This window comes from Capsicum annuum, chromosome 9, assembly GCF_002878395.1.
Source record: "Capsicum annuum cultivar UCD-10X-F1 chromosome 9, UCD10Xv1.1, whole genome shotgun sequence".
NCBI lineage: Eukaryota > Viridiplantae > Streptophyta > Magnoliopsida > Solanales > Solanaceae > Capsicum > Capsicum annuum.
Genome location: NC_061119.1, coordinates 129,971,253 through 129,983,679, shown reverse-complemented (window position 1 = coordinate 129,983,679; position 12,427 = coordinate 129,971,253). Strand labels below are relative to the sequence as shown.

General features: G+C 36.3%; 1 non-coding gene across 1 annotated transcript; it reads right to left on the bottom strand.

Annotated features, from left to right (window-relative positions):
* Positions 1–716: 716 nt before the first annotated feature.
* LOC124887593 lies at positions 717–823 on the bottom strand. Its single transcript, XR_007045359.1, has one exon. It is a non-coding gene; the product is annotated as a small nucleolar RNA R71 (small nucleolar RNA).
* Positions 824–12,427: the final 11,604 nt, after the last annotated feature.

The following is a 12,427-nucleotide window of genomic DNA, read 5'->3' as shown; positions in this document are numbered from 1 at the left end:
GCTTGGGTAAGCTTCATAACACATATTTAAATTATTTTCTTCAATATTTATCATCTAATTATTGTTTTAAACTTTAATTAACTACGAAATTTGGGGATTTAGTTTCGTAAGGCCTAAAAATTGTAATTCTCAAATTTAATCTCAATTTCAACCATTTTCACTTGGATAAGTTTCTAACCATATAATTATCATTTTGCTCAATTTCATCCTTAAAACAACTTTGATTATTTATTTTTAATGTGGTTTTTGTGGATTTTTACCTGATAAACCCTGGAAATGATTGACCCTATCGACCCAAATACCAGAAATGTCCCAGCTCCAGTTATCCCAGCTATTCCTACTCAACCACCTGCTAGACCTATTTGTGAGGTGACAATCCCACTCACAAACCATGTAACTAACAGTATTCGTAAACTTTATCCCGTTGTTCGATTAGAAGTGAAGAAGAATATGGTACAATTTTTAAATTTAGCGGGGCGATTCTCTTGCCTTTCATATGAAGACCCACAGTAGCACATGCAGACCTTCTTGGAAATAAGCGATATTACATTCTTAAAGAGGTGAATACTAATTATGTCAGATTGACACACATCTCTTTTTCTCTAATTGGGGAAGTGAAGAGGTGGTTACATGCTGAACCACCACTCTCTATCACTTTATGGGAAGATCTATCTTGGAAGTTTCTTATTTGATTCTTTCCATTAGGGAAGACCGCATGTTTGAGAAGTGAGATTCTGAGTTTCAGACAGAAAGAAAGATAGAGTCTCTACAAAGCTTAGGAGAGATTTAAGGGTATGCTCCAAAATTTCCCTCACCATCATCAGTCTAATGATATTTTGGTTCATACTTTTATTGAGAGGTTGGAGCCAAATACCAAGATTCTTTTGGATTCAGCGGTAGGTGGACAAGCTCTTGAGAAGACTTATGGTGAATTGTACACATTGCTGAATAGGATTTCACAAGGGAATCCTAATTTTCATACTGATTCGAGGAGTTCTCCTAAGAAGGTTGCAGAGGTATTGGAGGTAGACTAGTTTACTGCATTACAAGCGCAGATTGCATCAATGAAAAATCATATGATTACTCAAATTAATAACATAAAGTTGGGGGTTCCATAAGCAGCAGCTACAACTTATGTAGTATAACAGGAAAATTATTGGTGTGAGGTTTGTGGAAGTAGTGAACATGCAGCAGATGCTTGTACGGCTAATCTAGATTCTATCAACTCTATGGGGAATACAAATCGTCAAGGACAACAAAATTTCTATAATACGTATAATCCCTACTGGAGAAATCATCCCAATTTCTTATGGGGTGGAAATTAGGCACAAAACACTAGTCAATATAAGGGGCCAGTGCAACAAAATCAATAGCAAGTTCAAAATAATCTAGCTGCTACTCAAACAAGTAATATGGAGAAGATAAAGAAGCAGAATGTAGCCCAATAAGCGATGTTTGAAGTAGATTTGAAGAGTCAATAAATGCTTATTAGAAATTTGGAGTTGCAACTCAATCAGATTGTAGGAGCACAAAATACAAGACCTCAAAAAGCCATGGCTAGCAATGTAGATTTGAATGATTAGAAAACAATTAAACATGGCATTATGTTATCTTTATCCCTGAGTTTCATGCTAATGTTCACCCCACTAACCTCTTTTGGATGTTGTAACCCCATGCGATGCAAGTACTGGAGCTACTTCTATTTTTCATACATAGAGTTAGGTTGGTTGGCTCGGATTGTCAGTTCGTTATGATCAAGTGGTGAGTTTTCATACTTTTGAAGACTTAGGAATTTCATCTGTTCTTATCATGGAATAGAGTTGAGTGTTTCATTATCATTAACATTATCATTGTCATCTGTCTAACTCGGGGACATGTCCTAACCAAGATTGGTTTTTGGTTATTTGGTTTGAAGGCATTGTTGGATTACTGTGGACTCCAGTTATGTTTGTCAGATGTTTTGGATGATGCTAGTTATCGGTCATAGATTTATCGTTTATTCTTTAGACTTAACTTGTTATATGTTTGACATTCATCTGATAGGGGTGATATTATATTGTTTGGTTAGGTACAAGGGGGTGATATTGTCTTGTTTGGTCTATTCTGCTTGACTATCTATCTTGGGCCAAAAAGTCGTACAGAGATGAACTTGGGTACCAAGACCTTTCTGAAAAGACTTACAAAAATAAAGAGGCAAACTGAGTACCTCTATCTTAAATGATGGTTAACTAGACTCTATGTAACTCTACCAACTCCCTGAGATAGAGTCTAGCATAATCCTTGGAAGAATTTAAAGTATGGAATGGCAAGAAATAGGTTAACTTGGTCATTCTATCCATAATGACCCAAATAGAATCATATTGATGGAGTGTACGAGGTAACGCTGTAACAAAGTCCATATTCATCACTTCCTAGTTCAATGTTGGGATGCTGAATTCCTGAAGTGTATCACTAGGCCACTGGTGCTCAACCTTAATCTTCTGACAATTTAAACACTTAGTCACATATTTCGCAATATCCCTCTTCATACCATTCAACCAATAGACTTCCAAAACATTTCAGTATATCTTAGTGGCTTCTAGGTGAATAGAATACCGCAAACCATGTGCCCCTTCTAATATTTGCTACGTCAAATCACCCATGTTTAGAGCATAGAATCTACCCTGACAATGAAGTATACCATCTCCCCCTTGGGGGAAAACTTAAAGCTTCTGATCCCAAACTGCCTCATTCAACTTAACAAAAATAGGATCTCTGTCTTGCTTTTCTTTTGCCATAGAAACCAAGGAAGATTGCAAACCACTCTAAACCCATACACTACCTTCGGCTGAATCAACCAACTAATCTCCCAATCTAGAGAGCTGATGAACCTAAAAGACTAACTCTTTCATATTATCCTTCGCATGAGGAACACTCTCTATAGACAATATACTAAGGGCATCAGTCACAACATTCGCCTTACCCAGGTGATACAACCACACATATTATAGTTTTTTAGTAATTCTAGCCACTTTATCTGACAAATATTTAGGTTTTTCTGAGTGAACATAAACTATAAACTCTTATGATCAGTAAACATGTCAACATGAACCCTATAAAGGTAATGCCTGCAAATCTATTAGGCAATAACAATTATTGATAACTCAAGATCATGAGTCGGGTAGTTCTTCTCATGAGGTTTAAGCTACTCTAGAGGCATACATTATAAACTTTCTCCGCTGTATCAAGACCCACTAAGACCAACTTTAGAAGCATCATAGTACACTATAAAACTATCTAAGCCCTCTTGTAGGGTCAAAACTAGACCAAATATATGTCAAGTCTTCAACTCCTAAAAAGTCTTCTCGCAGGAACTAGACCACTGAAATTTGACTTTCTTCTAAGCTAATTTGTTCTTGGGAGAACAAATAGAAGATAATATCTCAAAAAATTATTTATAGTAATCGAATAAACCCAAGAAACTCATGATATTTAATAGAGAAAGGGGTCTACAACAGTTTTGTACTATATTGATCTTTTAAGGATCAACTTGAATGCCATCACCTGAAATGATGTGGCCAAGGAAAGATACTGATTTAAATAAGAATTCACATTTACTGAACATAGAAAATAACTAGCAATCCTTAAGGGTCTGCAAAACAATCCTTAAATGGTCTGCATGTTCACCTTCATTACAAGAATAGATGGGGATGTCATCTATGAAGACTATAATGAACATGTCCAAGTACTAATTGAATTATTTGTTCATCAAGTCCATAAAAGTTGCAGGAGCATTCGTTATCCCTAAATACATAAATACAAATTTGAAGTGACCATATCGTGTTCTGAAAGCTATCTTCAAAATGTCACTTTCTTTGACTCTGAGCTGATGATTGCCGAATCTGGATCTATCTTTGGAAAACAATTGGCACCTTAAAGTTTGTTGAATAAGTCATCAATCCTAGGGAGATAACACTTATTATTTATTATGACTTTTTTAGTGACGGTAGTCGATGCACATTCTGAGAGAACCATCTTTCTTGTGCACGAAAAGAACTATGTCACCTCAAGGGGAAACACTAGTCTAGATAAAGCCCTTATCTAAGAGAACTTTCATCTATTATTTCAATTCCTTAAGCTCAGTTGGAGAAATTCTATTACGTGGAATTGAAATAGGCTATGTGTCTGGGAGGAGATCTATTCCAAAGTTGATTTCTCTCTCTGGAGAAACTTCAAGCAGATTTTTAGGAAATACTTTTGAAAAATCATTAACTATTTGAATTGATTCAAGACATGGAATCTCTTATTTTGAGTCCTTGACTTGGACTAAATGATATATGAAACCCTTGGATATCATCTTTTATGGCTCAAAGTAGGAAACGAATCGGCTTATAGGCTTTGAGGTACAACCCCTCCTTTCTATTACTGACTCGTTAGGAAACTGGAATTGGACTATTCTAATTTTACAATCAACTAATGCATAATAAGATTGGATCCAATACATGCCAAAAATGATATCAAAATTTGTCATCTCTAATTCTATAAGATCGACTGAGGTAACTTTCCAGGACACTGTGACTGGGCAGTTTCTGTATACCCATTTAGCTATGATGCAATTACCTACAGGAATGGACACTACAAAAGGTTATGCAAGAATTTTTGGGCTGACACTAAAGTGTAAGGCTATATAAGAAGTTATGAAGGACAGTGCGGCTCCGGGATCAAATAATACATACACATAAATGTGGAAGACTTGTAACATACTAATAACCACATCAGGAGAAACTTCCTGATCCTGCCGAGTCTGAAGGGCATAGAGTCAATTTTAATGTTGTCCATTGGTCGCATTAGAAGTGGAATCCCATTGAGTTGGTCGTCCTGCCAGGACTATTGAAAAGTTAGTCGGCCTGGATAACGATCAAATCTTCCTCATGAGGCAATTACAGGACATTCCCTTGTTCGATGGCCTAACTTACCACACCTAAAACACACATCCCTGCCTATTAAACACTCACCCTTGTGGTTCTTACCACATCCTCTACAAACTGGGTTGGTACGACCACTATTCATGTTATTCTTAGATTTGGAGCCTGGTGCTCTATCCCAATTGTCCTATCAAAACATAGGCATTGGAACACTAGCAGAAGATAGGGCTGGATATAAGGATTTATGGCAGGACTAAGGATGATTACCACCTTCTAACCTCTACTTAGAGAAGTTAAAAGTACTAGTTCTATCCTTCTTATTCTCTTTTCCCCTTTCTTTGAGATTCTTCTCCTTAATTTGCTATGCATGAACCATCAATACAGAAAGGTCAATCTCCTTAATAAACATAGTTGTACTACACTCCTTGACAATATCTTCAAAAACACCAGATAAGAACTTACTCATGCTGGACCTAGAATCAGCCACCATAGTCAGAGCATATCTTGCTGAGTAGGTGAAATTGAGTTAATAATCCTCCATACTGATGTTAACCTGCTTCAAATTTATGAACTCTTACACCTTGGACTTCATATATTTGAGTAGGAAGAACCTATCCAAGTAAGTAGTAGCAAACTAATCCAACTCCACAAACCCTGTATCAGCTCATTTATCTTCCTTCCACTTCTTAATCCAAGTGATAGCCACCCCTTGCAATCATTAAGAAATTAAATTAGCACTCTCACTCTAGGTAACACCCATAATATCAGTCACCCTCTTCACACAATTGAAAAACTCCTATGGATCCTCCTCAAAATTGGATCAAAATAATGTTGGGGAATTTATCCAAGTGAAATCTTAAATTCTGGGTGTTTCCATACTGACCACAGAATTGGCTAGGGCAATGGACTACTGATTGTTTTAAGAAGCCACAAATTTGGCTAAGGCATTAAAATCATCCCTAAATTCATTGTGAGAGATCTTCTCATTCAAAGGGTCCTCAAGAACAGGTGGTGGTATGGGTTGGTCCCTCTTTCTCTTTCTATTAGCCCTTCTGTGAGGCTTTTTTGTAAATGGTAGAGAACGTGTTAAAAGGAGTTTAACAGAGCCCATGCTTTATGATACAACAAGAATACTGAAAGAAATAAGACTTTCCTAAAATGTTTTGTAGCCTCTTGACCATAAGTGTGGCACGCTTCACACCCATGAACAAGACTCTACTTAATGCAAAATTTAGACACCCTAGGACACTTTAAACCTTATTCCCTAATACCAAGTTTTATCATAACCCAAGACTAGCCCCTAGTCCTAACATAGTGCTTAAGGTTATGTGCAACCCCAAGCTAACCCATGATCTGGCACAAGTTGTAAATACAAAGAAGGAAGATAACAAAATACTATGCTAAAGTCATTTAAAAGTGCCTGATGATCAAAACAATATCAAGTGTAACAAAAATACATTACTATAAAATATATCTAGCTATCTAAATTACTTACTGTCTAACCATCTGAAAGCCTTTAAGCATGATGAGTTATTAGGACAGGTCCCTACTAACTCAGACTAACTAGAATTAAATGAAATTTAATAGATGGATAATAATTAATAATAAAAATATTCCTCAACTGATGTAGACTCACCAATGCTACAGTTGAGTGGCAAAACAATGGACTATGTGCGATCTGGGAACTAAGTGTCCAAACCTATGTTTTAAGACAACATAGCACAAAAGAGAGTATGCGATCATTACTTTTAATGTACTAGTTTGTGAGATAGAAGGTGGCCGATAAATATATATACTGAGTATGAATGGATATATACTAAGTATGAATAGATAAATAGGAAAAGTTGAATGCAAGACCAAGTATATGCATTTACTAAAATAATTTGAATAATTGGATGACTAAAACAATAAACAATTGGTCATGCAAACCTGAAAAGAGAATAATATGAATAATTGAACTAAAGACTAAGGGAGCTAACTACAAATGGCGTACCCTAATCTTAGCTAATCGAGGTCCAACCTATAACCCATGTTGGAAGGGTGTCGATACCTTGCCAAGGGTACTAACACTGCCTGGCATAGATCCTCTAAACTAATGTCCAGAAAGACTAGGGTGTCAAGCCTAAACTCACAGGTGATCCCTCATAAGCTACGCTGAAAATTTAGTTCTTGAACTTAAGGACTGCTACTAACAACTTTGCCTAATTGGCGGAGGATCCGTCATCCCTGAGTTCACTCGGTGCTAAGTATTACTCCCAACTAAACGACACTAAATTTTAATAAAAACATAACTAAATTATGATATGCACAAGTCATGGTATTATAAAATTAATATTGTACACATAACTAAAGGAATCATGAATTGGTAAATTCATGCATGTTTAAAACCTTGGTATCGGGTGTTCATAACCCATTTGTATAGACTAATGTAATTGATCATAAAAGTGGTAAAACTGACCATACTATGGAAAATCATAATTAATACTCAACATGTCAATAACTGATTTTGATATGGACAATAAAGATAATCAAAATATGGAACCACAATTCTCATGACGGATCATATTGTCATGGTACATAATCAAAACAACTAAGAGAACAAGATGATAAATTCATATTTATCCTACAACTCTATAAAATAGAAAAAGGTTTTATATTTGTAAATTTTGGGAATTTCATAGGACTCAATGGGTAAATGGGGCCTATTGATTCATATCCCACATACATGAGAATAGATTACTTGGTGAAATCTTTGAAGTTTATCTTATTCTTGGAAAACCCTAGATTTCTCTTGAAGAGGATGAAAATTACTTTATTTTGCTAACATAAGTGATTTATAAAGATATGACATGTTGGGGTAGTTTTAATCTACCAATAACTGATGTTGGGTCACCAAAACGACGTGGATTTGGTGTTAAAAAAATCAGAAAGCCCTTATTAAAAACGTGCATGAATTCTATTTCCAGTCATTACAACACACCCTGAGAATCATCACAACTGGTTATGAGTCTTACTCTAAGTTGTAACCTGAGGTCCTGAGATCTTGGGTCCTTTCTTCTATGACTACGACATCTATTCTACCAACTGGTTATGATTGACTATGAGTCATTAGGTGGGTTCATAGTCTAGGAATTCATTTTTAGATCCTTTACTTGTCAAGATATGGGTCCACAAAATAACTCATAATGTTTAACTAAGATTCGTGTGATAGACTCATAACTACTAGAACAGATTCATAGTTTAACACTATTGTGACTATGAGTCCCTAATAACGACTTGTAATATCTGATTATAAATTGTAGAGTAGAGTTGTAGTCACTGGGCTAAGACTATAGGTACTTTTTATTGTGACTACAAGTGCTCATAACAAACCGTAACGTCTTATTATAGGTCGCCATATGAATTGTAGCTACTAGCAAATACTGACACTTAAAGGGAAAATCGTATAACATTTTATCACGATATCATATTGACGCAAGACTTGTGGCATTGGAAAGAAAACTTAGCGGCTGATCTTTTGAGTGGCTTAGAGATTGAAAATTTAGGTTATTACACTAGTCCTATATATGGAATTATATATATATACATATATAACTGGCAAGGTTGGAGGATGTATGATGATGATAGTTATGATGATGGTTATGATGATATGGGTTATAAAGTTATTGGTTATGCTGATTATATCATGATATTAATTGCACTCACTGGTAATAGTAGCGTGGATTCTGATGCATTCATCCTTGCATGTGCATTGCCTATTACTAACATGTGTCTATTTTTATTAGCTCATATGGGAGGGAGGTTGCATAGGTATAGGCGATGACTATGACTTGTAGCGTGTTGTTTATTGATTGAAACATCCTATCCTATGGTTGTGTGGAACGTGATTGTAATGTCCCAAAATTTTATCCCGAAGCATCACACGGTGCTCAAGGCTACAAGTAGCATCAAGGTAACCCTTTGAGCCTCCTACTAAATCTCATACTTACTCCAGGGATTCAAAATCACATAATAAGAATAAATCTCATCAAATCTCAACTGAAAATACAGAAAATATCTAACAAATATCTGAAACTCTAGTCTAGCAAATCCTTTACTATTCAAGATCTATAGAGCCATTGGGACAAATCCCCAACTAACTCATATTCAACTAAAATGAAACAACCACTGATATCAAATCTGAAGGTCTGAGAAATAGTTCCTTGAACCATGAGGAATCACCAACTGCATAGTGTAGATCAAGGTACTCGGAGATCACTAACGATGTTGAGACTGAGCACCTAAACCTACATTATAAGACAGTGTAGCACATAGACGTAGATGTGGGTCAGCACATTGAGGATGTACTGAGTACATGGGGGTGTGTGCATTTACATAAATAATATAATTACTCTTTATAAAATTTAGCATGAAATATGAATGACTCACATGTCTTGAATAAGTCTAAAACATAAATCTCAAAAATTAGAAATAATGAAATATGCAGTATAAATCTCGTAAGTCATTATACTTAACTCAAAAATCTTTATTCTCCTCTCATTCTTAAAACTTGTAAGCTAAAGGAGTCTTTAAACTTGCTTTCTAAAATCATGCTTTCATCTTGAGGAGAATGAAACTTCTTTGAAACTGAAGGACTTAGAACTTTAGAAACTTCAAGACATAAAAAAAAACTCTAGACTCTTATTAACTTGGGAGTTTCCTGTAACCGGCATAAACCATGTAAGCTACATGGAGTCCAATGTATCGCCCACGTTGGGGAAAGCTGTTCTACCCTTGCCATAGGGATAGAACCTCAGCTCTAGTAATCACTATCTCGGTCTCAGGGCCAGAAATCTCAATCCTACCGGGGCACATAGTTCTGGGGAAATAGGATGCGCTGAACTCACACTTCCCGCTCGGTGCTAAATACTACTACTGTACTCAAGCTCTGAAATTTTAAGAAATCCACCTCAAAAAAACTCAAGGGTTTATAGTGAAGACCAAATTATAATTCTCTTATCTTTATATCATAAAAACTTAATAATGTGGATTCCTATCTTAACTCAGGATTAAAAGCAATCTTTCTTTAAAATCAAAGTACTTGTTGATTGAATCATACTAAACAACATCTTCTTCAAGAAACATCAAAACTCATACTTGGTTTAAAACTTATACTCATGCTCGAATAATATCAGTTTAATAATAAAGCTTAAATCATGAAATCAATCTTGGAAACATCAAATCAATACGAGGATGTGCAACTCATAGCATAATTTCTCAACTCATGGCTTGAAATTGTTAAATAGTCATGCAAATCAAGACTTGAACAACTAGTAATCTCATAATCTCAAAATAAAGTAATTTGGGTATAAATCCACATGGAAAAATGTGAAATTCTTTAATAAAAATCAACAATTTGGGCACAAGAACGAAAGAAGTGTTCTTGTTCAAACCCCACATACCTTGAATTAGAAGCTTTGGATGAATTCTCACCTTTGGGAATCTACTTGTACTCTTGAATGCGGTTTCTTGAAGCCTTTAACTTGAGAACCTTGAATCTTGACTCAATTTAGAAAATCTATGGTGAACCCCTGAGATTCTTAGAAGAGGATTTGGATACTTAGGTTTTTGGTTGAGGGAAATTTTTAGAAAATCCCATATGATGCTTGTAGTGGCCCTAAATTCTGCTGTTTGTATGGTTTAAGAGGCTTGGGAAAAGTCCAAAGTGTCATTTTTAACTTCTGTACAAAGCTGAAAAACATGAAATGGAAACCCAATTTTATGGGCCACCACGACACGCCACTATCGCAGTGGCACATTGGAAATTGACAAATGTGAATCTGTGAGTCACTGCGACGTGGAGCCATCACGTTGTTTCACTGGTTGGGACCTGGAACTTCAGCGCGACGCATCACAATTGCGCTTGGCCACTAGAAATTGACTATTGAGAAATTGGGGTACTCCGCGATGCGCCACTATCGCAGAGTTCCACTAGAATTTGATAATTATTAAATAGACTCTCTCGCCGATGCGCCAAACAATAAAATGAAGGTGTTTTACGACTAGAACTTAGATTAGACATAACTTTTGACCCGGTTCTCAGATTTAGGTGAATCTTATATCATTGGAAAGCTAATTAAATTTCCCACATGATAAAGAGTTGAAATTAGGGAAAGTCTATATGATTTAAATGTTAATCACTTAGGAAGTCATTTCTTAACCTTCTAGAGACGAAATTAGGCTTAAGGAAAAGTTTAGGGTATTACAATATTTCCTCTTTGGGAATATTCATCCTCGAATGTCACTAGCTAGGCTAAGGATACGGAGAAAACTGAGTATGCACAGCTAAAACAACTTGCTAAACAGACTCCACATCTTTCTAAACTCTGGAATACCTTGAATAATGTATAAACTTATATTAAGGATAGCCATATATAGCTAAAACTTTAATTGGAAAAAAAGGGGATTAATTAAGGAAGAATAGTACCTTCAGCTTAATCTGAACTCGCGGAGAAGAGATGCAGGTACTTGGATCGCATATCCACCTTGACTACCCTAGTAGCACCCTCAACTGACTAGTTTCTCCACAACACTTTGACCAAGGGAACCTCTTTGTTTCTCAGTCTAAGGATCTGGTGGTCTAGAATTTCAACTGGAATCTCTTTAAGTGAAAGACTAGTCGAGATATCAGGGCTCTCTGAAGGATCTACTACAACGGAATCACCAATGTTCTTCTTAATCTTGGAGACATGAAAGATAGGATGCACAACTGACAACTCTGTGGGAAACTCTAGCTCATAGGCTATTCGCCCCACACAGCTTAGGATTCTATAGGGGACCACATACTGGGGACTAAGCTTCCCCTTCTTGCCAAACCTTTTCACCCCTTTCATAGGTGAAATTTTCAGATACACCAAATTATTAACTTCAAAACTCAAGGTCCCTTCTTCTCATATCTGCATATGACTTTTGACGACTCTGAGCTGCCTTCAACCTTTCTCCAATAAACTTCATTTTCTTCGTAGCCTCAAACACTACATTAGGCCCAACCAAAGCAGATTACCCTACTTTAAACCAACCTATAGGTGATCTAAACCTCCTCCCATACAATGCCTCAAATGGTGCAATCTTGATACTAGCATGGTAACTATTGTTATAGGCAAACAAAATCAATGGAAAATGCCCATCCCAACTACCCTTGAAATCAAGAGCACATACCCTCAACATATCCTCCAAGGTCTGGATGGTCCACTCATCCTGACCATCTGTCTGCGGATGAAAAGTGGAACTAAGATGTACTTGGGTACCAAGACCTCTCTGTAAAGCTTTCCAAAACTAGGAGGTGAACTGAGTACCCATATCTGAGATAATGGACAAGGGGACTCCATGCAATTTGACTAACTCCCGAATATACAATCTAGCATAATCCTTAGCTGTATAAAATGTATGCATATGCAAGAAATGCACTGCCTTAGCCAGCCTGTCTACCAAAACCCAGATAGAATCATGATGACAACACGAAAGAGGTAAACCAGCCACGTAAT